We start from the raw sequence: 16,055 nt of genomic DNA on the forward strand, positions 1-16,055 counted from the left end.
TGTTGGCCTTAAGCTTGTATGGACTGAGTCAAGACGATTGGCTGTGATCAGTCATGTTCACGTGAGATGAGGTTTTTAATGATGTTTTAGGGCTTTAAAAAAAAAAATCAAATATCAGAATTAAAGTCCGCTGATTTGTTCTCATTGATGCTGGCAAACTAGATTTACCTCCTCCAGAAATAGTTTCTAACACCGATCGCTGAGTTGCCAGTCACAACACTGATCACTAAATGAAGGCAATTGGAATGAAGAGTCAATTACTCCATGATCTGAATTCAGCAAACTGAGTTCCCATACTCTAGAACTTATTATATGCTCTGAATAATTAAGATCATAATTAGTTGGGTTAATTCCGGAAAAAGTAGATGAGATTTCACAAGAATTTCAATGACAACTGTTTAGTGCTATTGCAAATAGCACATCTCTGGGAGATGCTGTACGTCTCTGTGTAGATCAAAGCTGTGTGTCTGCTCATGGAGACCAAATGCACAAATGTTAGCAACTGCTGTAAAGGAGGACTGGAAATGTCTCAGTCAACACCGTGTGCTGGTCTGCCTCCTCCTGTTATCCCGAGTGTTTTGTGGGCTGCTACCAAGCAAACCGCTTGGACGGGGAGCCCTAAGCAAGCACCTGCACTTGCTGTTCTCTCCCTGGGATCTTCTGTAGATCCCTGTCTGCAGAGTTTGTTATATTTATGCTTTACCAATTTCTTTGTGTACACCTTTCTCCCGTGTCTCCTCACTTTGTGTTTACCCAGATTGTAAGTAGTTTCTTCTTTTAGTCTTTGCTGAAGTGAGCACATCAACAACTCAGCCATCAGTTTAGGCACGTTAAGTGCTAGCTTATGACTCAGCTTTATATTAGAAAGCAGCAGACTCCACCAGGGGGGAAATGGGACCTGCAGATTTTTTGGCCCAAAATCCATATCAGGGTGGAGAGCAAGTCCCTCAGCTGTCACTGCTGTGGCCACTCCTTCGTCTTGGAAGATGCCTGGGCAGGAGGCATCACGCTGCCTTGCAGGAGGATGATGCCTTGTGCACCACACAGGGCAGGGACAGATGCGTGTGGGCTGGAGTCCCACACGTTGTTCCTCTGTTCCTATCTGTGAGCAGTGGGGCTAATCGAGACCTTTGGCAGCAGATATTAAAATTAGGGTCTTAATACTTAGCAAGAACTCAAACCTGTTTGTGTCTAGTCATTTCTTCGGTTGGTTGCTTGTTAGTAGCTCTGTGCTTGCAGCCTTGCTTGGCCTGAGAATCAGCGTGTTCCTTTCCAGGTGGTTTGCTGTGCTTGCAGTATCCCAGCCCTCAACAGGAGCATCTGATATCTCTAAAGAGATCTTGCTCTTGCCTCGTTTTGAGCCTTCAAGTTCTATTTTCCACACTTGACGCAGCCTGGATAGTGTTACTGCATGGGAAATGCTTATGGCTCTGTGGAAAGGGGAAACTGCAGGAGCAGATAACACCATTTCTGCTGGAGAATCTTTGCTGTAGCTCTTCTGCTGCTAGCTAAAGAGCGTAGCAGCATGCTGTCAGCACAGGGCAGCACGTAGCCTTTCAACTGGAGTGCTTCACAGAGCAGCTGAACAGACAGAGGGAGTTATCTGAGAAGTTCTGATGTGCAAAGGGCAGAAAAGGCCAAATAATGAAACAGTTCAGAGAGCTGCACAGCAAAGGAGAGGAGCTGAAGCCATCAACAAAGCCATCGATGGTGGCAAAGGTGAAAGCCTGGAGCGTGCCAGTCACAAATTTCATATGACAGGTGAAGGCAAGCCAGCTCTGCGGTTCAAACACAGGGGTAGTGGGGGTGTGCTGGCTGCTGTGTGCTAGAATCAGCCTGACACAGAAGATGGTCTGTGTGGCTGGATCATCTGATCCCAATATTCTGGTACCTTCTGTGCTGGAAAGACGCACGGTCCTTAAAGCAAAAAACTCCACTACCTCAGAAAAGCTATGCCTGTTCTTAGCTGCCTTACTCAAAGACACACCGAAACATCAGCTGTCAAGGTTTTTTTTGGTAGTGTGGGTCTTACCACATGAGAGGTGAGAGGAAGGTAATTACAATGCTCCCAGGAGGTGTTAGGAAGTGAGCATGTGTTTGCAGAGTGTCTGGATGTAAAATCCCTTCCTCCTCTTTCCCTGCAGCCCTAAGCCTCTTAATTGGGTCGGAGGGTGAGACGCTGTGCCGCCGGTCCCCTGCCGTGCGCTGGGTTCAGCCAGAGGTGGTACCACAGGGTGTGTTGGAGCACCCCACTTCTGGAGCTGCTTCTCGATATTGCAGAGCTGCCCTGCTCTGTTGAGGGGCTGCTGCTGGCTCCTGTTCTCCCTAAAACTGGGTAATGCTTGTACCTTAATGTCCGTGCATCCTCACAGAACGGACAGAAATCTTGGTTCAAGGAGAAGCAATTTCCTTCTGTCTTTATTGTACAATCTGGGATGAAAAAGAGATGGATTGCACATCACTAGTGCACCCTGTATCTTCTGCAGGCTATAAATGCAAGCGATACAGTTCAAAAGCAAATTGTGAAGTCCAGACTGCGTTGAGGCATTTAATCATTAGTTCAAAGAAATAATGGCTTCTGAGCCAGTCCTGGAGATGAGCAGTTATCACATTGTCTTTTTTCACATACTGTAATTGAAGAGCTGTAAATCAGTTACATACTTCAGTTTAAAACTGCTTTCCGTTTTTTTTTTTCCTGAACTTCATTAGCTAATTATAACTTGAAGTAGTCTATTAATTAAACTTCATTTTGTAATGAATCCAGCTCATCCTTCTTAAGCCAAGTCTGATGCAAAACCAAACTCGTTCTAATCCTTAAATGAAGTCATTGACTTTTCTGTCTGTGAACGTCAGTCAGATGGTGCAGATGACTGCAGTACTTAACCTGACCGTTACCCACGGACCCTGCAGCTCCCTGTTCTTCCAAGACAGAGTTTATTGACTTACGAAGTGCTGTAATACAGCACACGTAACCAGGTGAGTTCCCACTGTTTGTTCCTGCTGCCAGAGGAGCAGTTGCAGATTTTTTGATGCTGATTTTTCAAGAACACACCTGCTCTTGGGAGCAGATCTTGTGAGAAATGCGTTGTTGATGTTAAGCATGGAAATAAGTGTCAGGTTTTCACCACCACCAGGACCATGGGGTTGTTCAGGTTGGGACAAGAGCCGCTCTGCGTGATGCTCCTGATAACCTGCCCCTTCTCCAGGTATGCAGATAGATCTTGATGAAAAGCTGAGCTCAGCAGTGAATGGTATTCATGAAAAGATGGACACGATTTTTTTTGTCAACTAAAAAGGGATGCATTTTTCAGGCTGAATATTTTACACTTTATAAAGGAATAAAAGGCAGCTAGAAGCAGAAGAGAACACCTTTTAAAACCAGTTGTCATATGCTTGGGGAGAGCACAGATGATACTCGTCCATGTTAGTGCTTAGGACTGTTGGCTGAGAGCGCATGGAAGAGCTAATGACATCCAGCAGTTGTTTCAGTTTCCTTGTTTGCATTCTGCTTCAGGCTTTGCTTAGTTCACTTTATTACACCCAGGGGACATTGGCACTGAAAATGAGCTGGACTTTTAATAAGCAAATACTAACTTCCTGATATAAAGTGGCCAAAAGCTAAAAATGTTCCCTGTAACAGTGAAAAGCCGCCATGCTTGTCTGTGGATTATGAACACCCACCTCTTGGGGAGCTGATTGCTGGTGTTGTGTTACCAGTGGCAAGAGATGTGTGTTCAAATGCCGCTTGTTCATGTCCTCCCATCACCTGACATTGAAATCTTTGCTTACTGTAAAAGAAAAGGTGGCTTAGTGGCTTCATAATTTTGCACTCCTAACATGAAAACTAATGAAATGATAGAATGAAGGTGTAAAACTAAGACCAGAATAACTTGAATTTTGAGAGAGATGGCCGTGCAATCAGAGCCTGCAATAAATGATCACAGATGAGATAGAAAAATCTGTCCTAATTAAAAGAGGTATGTGCAGTATATTTGTTTAGGTGCTCAGAATTAGAAGAGCTGTGGCTGCTTTGAATGTGAAATGTGTCCTCAGGAAATAATTTTTGCATTTAAGCTTTAAGGAGTCTTGGAAGTAAAAGTCATTCTCGTGGAATTGGATTATGCCTTAGGCCTTGATTTTTATATTTTTCTGTTGTGCATCATCGTTTCTTTCTAAGATCCACAAACAGGTTTTTCATCCTGGTTGCTACTGGCAGAAACCTGTAAATCTGATCTTTGGACAGTAGCTGGTGAATCAGAAATGCTGCAGGTGGGAAGTCGTGCAGTCAATAGAAGTAGTCACGCAAGGCTTATTGACCAGTTTTAGGCCAACTCTGTGTTTTTTCAGAAAGATTGTGGTGATGAGTTAGTGCCAGCAACCTTAAATGCTCTGGATCACAATGTCATCTGCAGCCTGCGTGAGCACTCTCCTTCTACAGAAGTTAAGTATTGCATCTTACGTGTCTAACGTGTCTGCTCCAGTGAGCACTGCTAGCACCAATCCATCTTGAAGGAGAACCTAGAAGCATCCTGAGGGGAACGGATGAACTCGGCTTTATCTTCGCCTTTTTTCTGCATCTCGAAGAGATGCGGTGATAGACCAGGCAGGACACAGCTCTCTTGGCCTCTCCCCCAGGTTACCCTGATGTACGGCAGTCACTGCTGTGTAATTATTACACCAAGGATTGTACAATATTTGCATTGATCCGTGACTTGCTGGTGAGGCAGGCAGCCGGTGAGATTTTAAGCCACTGCGTGGTATCTTGCTTTACAGCAGCTTGCTGTGTCCCCTGCCCTTGTGCACACCTTGTTCTGTCCTGGCATGCCTCATTTGCTGCCCTCGCAGCTCAGGGCGTCCTGTCCTTCAGTGCTCTAAGAACACATTCGCCGTAGGCCTTCAGGCTTTGTAGTGTTGAAAGGGGCTGATTCCTTTTTTAATACATTAGGCTTTTGTCTAAGCCAGTGATATGTAGCAGTGAGGGGCAGTTTTACTTGGGCTTGCGTGGGCCCTCATTGCGTCTTTTTACAGCTCTTAAAGCAGTTAGGACGTTTATAGGTAGCAGTTTGTGTCGGGTGTCTCTGATTTGCAAATTGCCTTTAAATGCATTCCTTCCAGTTCACCAACTAGCGCGTGAGCTCACACACATTGTAAAATCTCAGTCAAGCTACAGTGAGAAAGCATGTTGTAGTAATTTATATGACAACTTTTTTGTTTAAATCTCAATGAGACCTTCACTGGACACACTTCACTTCAGATACGACCTTTGTGTCTCTGCTGGGTCATTTTCTGGGTTTATTACGCACTTTGCATTCCTGTAAAGCCCTTCGCTGGGTGATCTTAAAGTCTTCAGAAGCTTTAATTAACTGAAGCAGTGTGTCTTCCCTGTGAGGCCAGTAAATATTCTTAATTGCTTTTTTGCAGAATGAGGAAAATGTGGTAGAGAAATTTTAAAGGATTTCACCAATGCTGTGGAAAAAGCTACTGAAGAGACACAAGCAGAAGCCCTAATCCCGAACCCCTCTTTATGTGCAACATTTTGCTTTATTCCATAAGCAGGCGAGGGAAGGATATAATGCAGCTGAGTAAGGCAATATATAGGTCATGTCTCCTTTGTCAGGAAACTTTCTGCTTTGTGACCTGTGAGTTGCTAAAAGCGACAAAAGTGTATGGATGAGGAAGTCTTTTCAACACCGGGTAAAAAAGAAAGAAACCCTGAAAGCCTCATTCTCTTCTAAAGGGCTATTTATAGGAAGCTAAGGCAAAGAAGTATATACCCTGGGGGGTGCGCAGAGTTTCTGTACGTCTGGCTCTGGATAGCTGAAGTCTGAATGTAGTTCTTGGGCTGTTGTTCTCTGCGTGTGGTGAAAATCAGGGCCCAGACAGAGCAGACCATGCTGAAGGCACAGCATCGCTGCTGCATGGCATGCCGCTGCGCGGGGAAGGGACGGATCCTGCTTTGAGGCTGCTGGTGTAAAGCCTGGTAACTTGAGCTTCTGTGGAGGGGGCAGCACGTCCTGTTGAGACAGCCGTCATTCCTGTACTGATTGTGGGATGCTGCTGACTCCGGCCTGAGCAAAAGGGAAAAAAGACTCCAACTGTATTGTGAACTGCTTTACCAGAAAAGTGGCATTTATTGGTAACACAATGTGACGCCTAGTTTTAAGGACCACCGAGGAACAAGGGCTGAAGCGGCGGTGAAAATCAGTTGCGCTTCCTGGTGCTCCATCCCAGACGGAAACCCTCTTCCACCCTTTGGTACCTGGTTGTTCGCCTCAGCTGTTGGTAGGCTGGCTCTCGGGACAAGGCTGTCCGAGTTGTCAAGAAGCAGGGAGCAGTCTGGAGTAAGGAAGGCAAACCCTTCATTTACTGAAGTCCTCGGTAGTTGTTCCGCTTTCTTTACCAAGCACAGGATAGATAGGCAGGTGTAATAGTGAGGGCAGTCATGCAATAACAAAATGGGTGAATGAGAATCAGCGGGTTAACTCTAGCTCATTTGATTGCTTTGATGTTTGTAGCTCATGTTTTCTTCTGATCTTCCTGGAAAATAAAACTTTTTTTTTTTTTTTTTCCCCCCAGTGGGTCAGTAGAAGGAAGGCCTGGACACAACTGTTTTTTCTTTTACTCATCTGACAGCAGATGAGTAATAAAAATACACCTGTCTTTGGAGACCAGAGCTGCTCAGCTCCAGCGAGCTTTTACCTGTTCCCCAACTCCCCAGAGAAAGCTTCAAGCAAGGAAGGCTGCAGCAATGGCAACAGGTTCCTGTGGCCTTGAACTCTGCTGCCAGAGGATAGTTGTGCAGTTTTGAAACAGCAGTTACTGTTATTAAATTGCTTTGAATTCCTGCCTTGAGACTTTAGTGGGGGAGTTCTAACATGCAGTTGGCTGACACAGAGAGTCTGTGATAGATCGTGATGGGGTGGGATAAGACAATACAAACAGGAACAGGTGATCACAGTATTCATTTAAAAACAGACAAAAATGGCACCGAAGTGAAGAGGGAGAGCCCCACAGTCTGGCACGTGAACACTGGGAACCAAGTGGGGAACTCAAGGGCACCGTGTTACCTAAGGCTTGCAAAGATGCTGCAGGGCGAAGCCTTCAGCCTCTCCGTTTGCAGGCACCAGGACAGGATGTGTGCTTGGCAGGTATTGTTCTCTACAACAAACGGGAGTTGTGACTTTGCAGTGGGGACTGTTTGCCTCATCTCCTGTGGTTATTGCTGCCGGAACTGGAATGTGAGAGTGATGTAGTCGTTTAAATGAAATTTAAATCGATACAGCTGAGGCGACTCTTCCTCTGCTATATACTATACAGTGTATAATGCCCTGTGTTCACAAATACTGTGCATTTGTATTTATCTGATGATTTGTACATGTAAAAGATCATTTTGCAAGATGTTTGAGCACTCATTTGTGTGTTGGCCACTCAGTACTTCCATGTCCTCCCAATAAAAATGACCCCAAAAGGAGGCAAACAGGCAACAGAGCAAGGCATTGCAAGCTGGAACCTCATGCCTGGCTTTGGATTCTTTAGATACTAAACATGTAGGACGTAATTTATTTTTAGCAAAGGAAATGCCTGGATATTTTTCAGCAGAGGAAGCATTTTTTCCAGGTATTGACTATTTTGAAAATATCGAAGTTTGAGATGACCTCAGTCCTGACAGCACTCAGTTACTAACATTGGCAGATGAATTCAGTGTTACGAGCTCTCCACCTTTCAAAAGCTTGCTTTCTTCAGGAGGAAAGAGAACACCACAAACCCTTCTGTTTCTTACCCCTTTTTCCTGTCGTCTGCCTGTGTTGTGTCTGCTGTGTTGCAGATGGAACCAGTGATCCTCCCGCCCCTCACTCTGAACTAGGATAAGTCCATTTCTGTAAACAGGCAGGCAAGGCTTCAGGAGGACGGAGTGGAGCTGACCTTTAATTTTGGCAGCCTGTCTTCAGAGCCGGTGGTAGGATTCCCAGTGGTGGAGCACCTGCGCAGGGAAGTGTGTAAGCCTTTGCCTGCTCAGTTTTTGTCTAATTAATGTGACCAAAGTCACTGTGCAGCCGCAGTCTACACCAGGAAGCACTCACTGGCCCTAAGCAGGCAAGCTGCAGTACTCCATAGCTGATCACTTGCTGGAGCTGGGAGGCAAAATGCCGAGATGTCACTGCTGAAAACTGTCTTTGGTGCTCTGTTAGCTCCTAGTTTGCTGAGAACAGAATTGACAGGTGCTCACTGCCTGCGTGCATACCTCGTAATAGCAGCTTAAGGGTAAAAGCGTAGCATCGGTCTAGAAAATGCAGTGCACCAAAGATCAACTTGCTTGCGGTAGGTACCTGAGCATTTTTAGTACAGAGATATCAGCATCACAAAAGCAGATGACAAGCATGTCATTTTCTTGTAATCTGTAGGAGCGATGCCACTTGCCGTCATTGCAGAATCAGTGCCGTGCTGTCTGTCCCTTTTGTTATGTGTGCCGTGGGGCTTTGGATACGTTTAATCTAGTTCAGCGCCTCCCAGCTCAGTGATGTGTTGGATCAGTTCTGGCTAATTCCGAGCGTAGTGTGCGCACTGAGAGCACTCAGAGTATTCTCTTACTGCAGCTGAAGCCGTTTAGTTATGTAACTAAACTGAAAGAATCTGCTTAGATTTGTTTAGTGCTCTTCACATCTGGAGAACCAAGTCGTTGTGTACGCAGTATAAAAGAAATAAGTGATTATATCTGGACCTGTGTGGATTCCAGCAGATTGCTCTCTTGCTTCCCCTCCACCGATCACTTGTACATCTGGTGAATCAAAATTAGGTTTCTAAAGTGAGTTTCGGAAAAGTCTCGAGCAGCGGCCCTGAAGTACGGCTTGCCCTGGGGCGGATGGCAGCCAGCTGGCGTCGAGGCGGCCCCGTCTCGCTCCCCCTGCCCACTGCAGGTCACAGGGTTGCACGGAGCGGCTTCCTGCTGCTGCAGGCACAACAGGCATTAACGGGGAATGGCTCTTCCATGTAGAAACCGCTGCGGCAGCGTAATCTTTGTCTGGGGCTGTTTAGGCAGCAGCCTGAGCTGCCCTAATGGAAATAAAACATACGTTGGGCCAGTGGAGGAGAGTGACGCAGCTACGGCCCGTTAGCGGTGGAAGGTGGGGCTGTGCCGGGACAAACCAGCGTCTCCTGCGATCCTGACAAACGGGCAAGGAGCCTGGGAGTTGAGAGGAACAGCAGCAGTGAGGAGCAGAGGTACTCCGTGTGCTCTTTGCTTTTGTCCCGGGCGAGAAAAGGGAGACACGGCGGTTAAGAGGGATGTCGTGTTTGTGATGGAGGGGGCAAATCCCTTTTTCGAAATATGCCAAAAGCTACAAGTTGACCCAGGGTAAAGAGCAGATGAAATTTGTGGCATTTCTGTCAGAATGTGTTCGTCAACACTGCAATTTGTAGTCGTACAAAGACACTGACATCTAAGCAGCTTATACTGGAATTTGTTAGCATATACTGGAATCTGTTTGCAGAATCCTGCATCCACTGAAACTTTCTGTAGCGTGAAAATTTCAACTTTGAGTTGGTCAGTGTGAGCACAGAAGCTGTGGCTGTAATGCACCTCCAGCAGGAGGGCAGAGAAATCCTTCCAGCTGAGAAATTTCCATTGTGTCAGTAGTAGGAAAGCCTGTGTGTATGTCAGCATGTGCTATGAATAACTCCCAGCGCTCCTGATAGAAGGGAGTTCTTATTTCTAGGTAATGTAAATAGAAATGATTTTTCTTTCCTAGAGAGAATGGTTTCAGTAAATCCTACAAGAAGGCAGGATTATTTGGGCAGGTGGTTTTTCCTGCCATCAAAAACGACCGGGGACTAAGGAAAAAACTCTCTTTCTTAAAATAAGATCAGAATTAATGCGTATTAAGAATGTGTTGCAGGCATGCCGGCTGTACAGTGGTAGCTGTTACACACTGCAGCAGTAGAGAACTGTGGTATTTTTAGAAGTTTTCAGCAAACAGCAGCATTGATGTAACCATTGTGCTTCATTCCCATGTCACTTTGGCAGCCGTTTCCAGTATAAGCAAACAGGGAAGTTTGCCTTGTCATCCACCACCCACGGACGCGTTTGTGTGTTAACACAAGTCAAGGTGGCACTCACGGATCCTTTCTGCAGTCCAGCTTTATTCTCTCTTTATTTTGGCTTGCACTGGGAGATGCATCATCGGTAGGAGGTGGCAGATAATCGCTCATCAGGGGATGCGGACGGGGAGCGGTGTTGGGGCAGTGGGATGGGATGTCCTTCAGGGTGCTTTCCACCCCGCTGCTACAGGATTGGGCCTCACCCAGATCACGTTATTTTGCTCCAGAAAGGCAAGGGGAAGAGAAAATGTCTGTGCTTTACTCCGGAACCTTTTAGAAAACAGCTGCTCCCCTGAATCAGGAGGGAGAGTTGCTTCCCTGGGTCTGCTTTTGCTCTCAGTTAAATCAATGGAAGGGGAATAGAAAATGGATTTTGAGGAGTGTAATACTGTACTGCTATATGCTGTTGCACAGTGTTGTTTTCTCTGAAGCCAGTTAGCAGAATGGTTTTGGTTGGTTTTGGTTTGTTTAAGCACAAAATTGTAAACTTCCTCTTGCAAGCATGAAGTCTAAAAGGATAAAATGAGGATCGAGTCCATTTCATTGCGAGCAAAGTGTAACAGTGAGCTTTAATCTCCAACACTAACATTCAAACTGAGATTAGTGTTAATGTGGAGGCAGAAGAAAAATTGCAAAAATACCCAGCTTCTCATGTCAGACACTTCATAAAAAGAACTACATTTTTTAAAAAATGTAGGCCTACTATGAGAGAAGTTTTTAATGAAGCAGAAATAGAGATGCTCAGATTTGAAATGAATGAGGTAAAGAAGAAATATAAGATAAAGTGCTATTCTAGTAAATATACAGGGGAAATGGCATACTAAAATATAGAAGTACTCAAGGGTATCCTGAAATACAGCTCTGAGGAAAAAGCTAGCAAGGTAATTTAGGAAATAAATTTGTATTTATTGTGATTGTCTCTCGGAATATGACCCAAGAAATATTGGACGGTTTATTTGTGCCACCTCTTTCTTACAATGCTGTCAATCTTTTTATCTGAGTAGAGCAGTTCAAGAGATTGGAGCTGCTAGAGGAAAAGCCCAGGAGAATAAGCTGGAAGGAATGGCTGCATCTGTATTGCTTCTGACCCTGCATGTACCAAAGGCTGGGAGAGCGTCGGTTCCAGGAGCTGGCCAAAAGCAGAGCTCCGGAAGGGAGGCAGGGGATGAACTGCGAGTGACGGACTGCTTTGCAGGGATTGCAGATGTGGTGTTTGGTATAACTTGAGCAAAAGGGCATGGTGTGGGCAGGAAACAGTTAGAGGCGATTTCTCATTCAATGATCTGTGGTATCTTTCTCTAGTTCTGGGTAGAGAAAACACTCCTTACTTGCAATGGCAAAATTCCATATTTTTTTCCCCTTTTGACTTCCTGGTTTCCCTTACCTCTGTGTCTGTAGTGTCATGTAGTGTGGCTGCATGCTGTAGCTCACCTGTTCTTCTGGGAGCAGGAGGGACTTGCCCAAGATTCTGGTTTTCCGGTTTTGGCTGCATAAAGGATGTAGCCTAAACAGTTTGGTAACTATTGCAAGGCTGAGCTTAAATGTGCAGTGTATGGGCCAGCAAATGTACTGCTTTGCTGTAGACCTGCTCACAAAATGCACTTCCCTTTCTGTTTGTGGGGCCTTTTGAGCCGTAGCATCATAAAAACCCCACGTCCACCAAATGCATTTGTTTGTTGCTGAGAATTGTTAATGCCTCATTTTTGTCATAGCTTGACTGTGCTATCTGGGGCCGATTAGGGGTGTCTGGTACAGAGGATGCCCTTTATAGCACCTGCACATCGTAACTTTCTGCCCCTTTCCCCACTTTCTGGGATATATAAATTCCTTGGTTCGTATTCATGTGACTTGGGGCAGGGGCTCATGCTCAGGGCCTTACCGTTCACCGTGGCTCCGCAGGAGAAATGTGAACTTGATGAGCGTCTGTGACCTTTCTGTCCCTGGCCGTGAAAATCTCTTCATTGTATGCGGCTGCTTGTATGGCAGCTTGGTGTTTGCCTCCCCAAAACATGTCAGGGATTAACCTTTTGCTGAAGCAAATTCCAGAAACAAAACCTGCCAGCCAGCACAGACTGCCCGTTGCCACCGTTCTCCTTCCTGGGCTGCGTCTGCCCCTGGCCTGGGACTCCGTTTGTTTTTTTGCATATAAAAACATCTGCCTTTCCCCAGTGAAAGCAGCACTTGAATGAGGTTCTTGGAGACCTCCTGCACTTTCCCTTGAAATCTAAATTTACCCAGGGACAGAGATTATTTTAGAAGAGCAGGAGCAAGAAAATGATGCCTTTGTTCTGAAGACTGAGAGAGCAGTCTGGTGGTTGTGTTAAAATGCCTGCGCCCTTAATTAATATTGACTGACATTGCTCAGAACAGAATGGTTATATTATGTGCTGTGGCTGAGGGGATGGTGAAAAACGGGCAGGAGTTATCAGGTAGGCTTCAGACCTGGCTGTCATCACTGCTGTGTTTCCCTTTGGCTTCTAAATCCTTTCCCTGTTTGTTTAAAGAGCAATTCATAAAACAGCTTTCCGTCTGGAAGCTTGTTTTGTAGTTGTAAAAATCTGTCTTTCTGTTCCCAGCTGAAGAACTTTGAGAAAATGCAAGAGATGGAAGACTGCAATAATACCAAAGTGTAAATTAGTTGGAAGTAAATATTTTGAAGTGGGTTAAATACTGCCTTTGGGCTGGGGACAGTCTCCCTGTGGCGGAGAGTGACGGGTGCATTCCTGACACCCTCAGGACAAGGCCTCTGTGGGAGCGGGTGGAGGAGTGAAAGGAGAAACACGGCCCAGAGAAGCTTTTACTGCCCAAGGCAGCCTCAGACAGGCAAGCACAGACAATGAGGAAGAGCAGAGGGGAAAGGGCTGCGCTGTGTTTGCTCTGGAGGTTGGTCAGCCTGCCTGAGTGCCAGGATTTAGGGCCCCGGTGCTGTGGAGCAGCCCTTTGGGCTCCTGTAACCTCCAAGAAGCGTCCCCCCAAACAAACAGTGGCAGCACTGGCCTCTGGAGCTCAGCCGGCAAGAGATGCTGAAGCAAAGCTTAGGGTAAGGGAATGATGTTGGTATTTCTATACTGGTAAGTTTTCATTTTTGTGCCTTTTCTGTGTAACTTTTCGAGCACGACTGGCATGTCCACTTGGCATGTGGAGTGTGGAAAGTAGGCATGCTTTGTGTATTTCCTCCGGCGTCAGGAACGCAGGGATGATGGTGTTAGAGGTGGGGAAGTCGAGACAAGCCAGGGAGTGCCAGGGACTGGGATCCAAACATCTGGGGCTGAGCTGCCCCAGCAAGTACCAAAAAAAGGAGAGGCCTCAGCACAGGGATGATGCTCAGTGGCAGAGGCTAGGCAATGGACTGATGCAGCCGACCAGGAGCAAATGCTTTACAGCATGGATAGGTAACATGTCAGAATGCATCACTTGCTTTCTAAATATCTTACCTGAATGTAACAATGCATGTAAAGGTGCATGCAGCTTGCTACCAGCTTGGGCAGAGGTAGTATCCAAGTATAAGAGTTCCAAATAAAAATCACCAGTTTGGGTATTAAACAGTAGTTCACAATTATTCATTTTCCACCCCAGAGATCATGCGTTTCTTTTTGGTTTGGCTATTTGATGTACATTGAGATCAAAGCTGTGAGAGCAGCAACATCTGTTTGCATTACGAACGAAAAAAATTTTAAATGACTGTTTGGAAACATGCAGAACTCAGCTCAGCTTTCAAGCTGGCACTGAATTTACTGACCTAGGTCAAGAAACCGGGCTGTGTTTTACAGGCTTGAGCCCAGGCAGAATCTGCTGGCCGGGGAAGCTGCCGTCGCCATTTCCTGCTGTTGGGAATCCTTGGTTAAACCCAACAACGTGAAAAGCTCTGCCTGGATCTGTGCAGTGGCAAACCACAGAAATTGCTGCTGCTCTTTGTGCCTTCTATCTAATTGCCCAGATTATATATTTAGTTGCCCATCTTAATGACTTGTTACTAAAATTACAAAACACCAGAGTACAAAATGAGCGAAATACCGCAATTGGCAGCTCTGTCCCAGGTAATGTGTTGCCATGGCATCAAACGGAACCAGCAGCGGCCAGTGTGCTGCAGGCAGGTTATCAGTGTGGTGCTGAACGTTTAAATTACGTGTTTACTCTCGTTTTACTCTGCTCAGTGATACGTGTGTACCTGGAGGAGGGCAGAAGAGCAGACGGCGTCCGGTGCCGCAGGGAGCCGTGCACGTGCTGCCGGCACTGCCTGTAGCCACGGAGAGGCTTCAGAGGTGACCGTGGTGGCGCAGTTGTTGCAGGCAGCACAGGCCAAATTTCTAACACTAAAAAGTGAGAAAAAGCATTTTCTGTTAACTGATGCTGTGGTAAAACGGGGCCAGACAGCTTGTTTGGTATTCTTAGTAGACTGAAGCTATACGTGAAGCTCACTTGAATACACCGAATGGTTCAGGTAAAAAACAAAAACAAAAAACATGGATTTTGTTTGATTTGTCAAAAAATAGTTGATTGGAGGTTCTTTTCCTTTTGAAAGAATCTTATCTTGCTTTTAAAATCATCAAGAATGCTGTTGAAATATGGCATAAGAGGAAAATACTTTTGTATTGGGTTACCATATATTTTTGCTGCTCTGAAAAGAACCTTTCCAGTTTTGTTTTACCCGGAAAGCCAAAAGCCTTGTCATCTTGAGTTGGTGAAATGACTTTTTTGTTTTCTTTGGCCAGTACTCCGCAAACTCGCTCACTCACGTAGCTATAAATAAGGATACCTTAATATTTTCATATCTGCACGCTTTGATTTATAGCAGCAGCTAAAGAAAACAACTGCTTTTCCAGTCCATGGCAAACTGCCGAAAAATATGCTCACATATGCGTCTTTTCCTTTCTTAATTGACTTGCACACATGACAGAAAAATCCTGATGGTATGAAAATGTGTATTGCCTTTGGGCCACAGCCCGTGACAGATATTCAAAAAACGAGATTTATGTGGGGATCACAAGCGTTTGTTTAAAAAGGTTTTCATACGCAACAATAACACCAGCAGAGGTCCCTCAGACTCCCCTGTGACACGGAGCAGACGGAGTCGCGAGCCATGGGGTGAGCTAAGGAAATGCTGACCTTCCCGTCCTCACTCTCTGCCCTGGCCAAGAGCAGGTTCACTCAGCAGCAGACCTGGCTGCTGCAGCTGCTGGGCTGACGGCTGTTGGTTTTCCTGTCTGAAGCACGGCTTCCCCACCGTCCCTGGCCATGCCTGAGCGAGGGACGCAGCCCGTGGGACTGGGCTGCCCTCTCCTAAGGGCTCCGTCTGTGTTGCCTTTGTGGCCAGCGTGTTGCAGGGGGCTCGATGACCATGTTTACCCTTCCACCTCCCTGTAGGAGCCTGTTGCTTTTTGCTGGCTGGCTGGACTGGTGAGGCATTTCAAAAAACACAAACATAACCATCTTGTGCGTCACAGGTCACGTCTTGTCTGCAGAGAACTGGTTCTCAGAGCCTGGGGCAGGCGGTTGACACCAGGCCGAAGGCACTCATGCTGCTAAACGTAATCAATAGAGCAGAAGGCTTTGCTAGGGGAGGGCTGTTTTTTTTGTTTGTTTGTTTATTTGTTTTTAGGGAAGCAGAGGTTTGTTTCTTGACTCTTCTTCTGAAGCAGCAGATGATGTGACTTGATGAAAATGAGATGGCACTGTTTCAAGGATAGCACAGATGTGATGCATTCCTTTAATCTGTGTACCCCTACAGGGAACGAACAACTTCTCTGCTAAGCGTACGGCTGCCTGTGCAGAGTCGCCACCAGGCAAAGGCTTCTGCCATTCAGAAATGGCTGTAGCTGCTTGTGGTGCTTCCCCTCCTGTTGCTCCAGAAGCACCGATGGCGTTTGCCAAGGCCGTTGGGCGAGCCCTGGCTCCGTTTTCTTGTTTGTGTGACTAGCAGCTTGGCATCTGCCAGCAGCTACAGTCCTCACCTCCCCGTA

General features: G+C 46.1%; 1 protein-coding gene across 9 annotated transcripts in view; it reads left to right on the forward strand.

The window, feature by feature from the left end:
• Positions 1-16,055, forward strand: part of ARHGAP24 (Rho GTPase activating protein 24) — a 181,852-nt gene that overhangs the window by 98,398 nt on the left and 67,399 nt on the right. The window lies entirely within an intron of this gene.

This window comes from Anser anser, assembly GCF_964211835.1.
Source record: "Anser anser genome assembly, chromosome: 4".
Taxonomy (NCBI): domain Eukaryota; kingdom Metazoa; phylum Chordata; class Aves; order Anseriformes; family Anatidae; genus Anser; species Anser anser.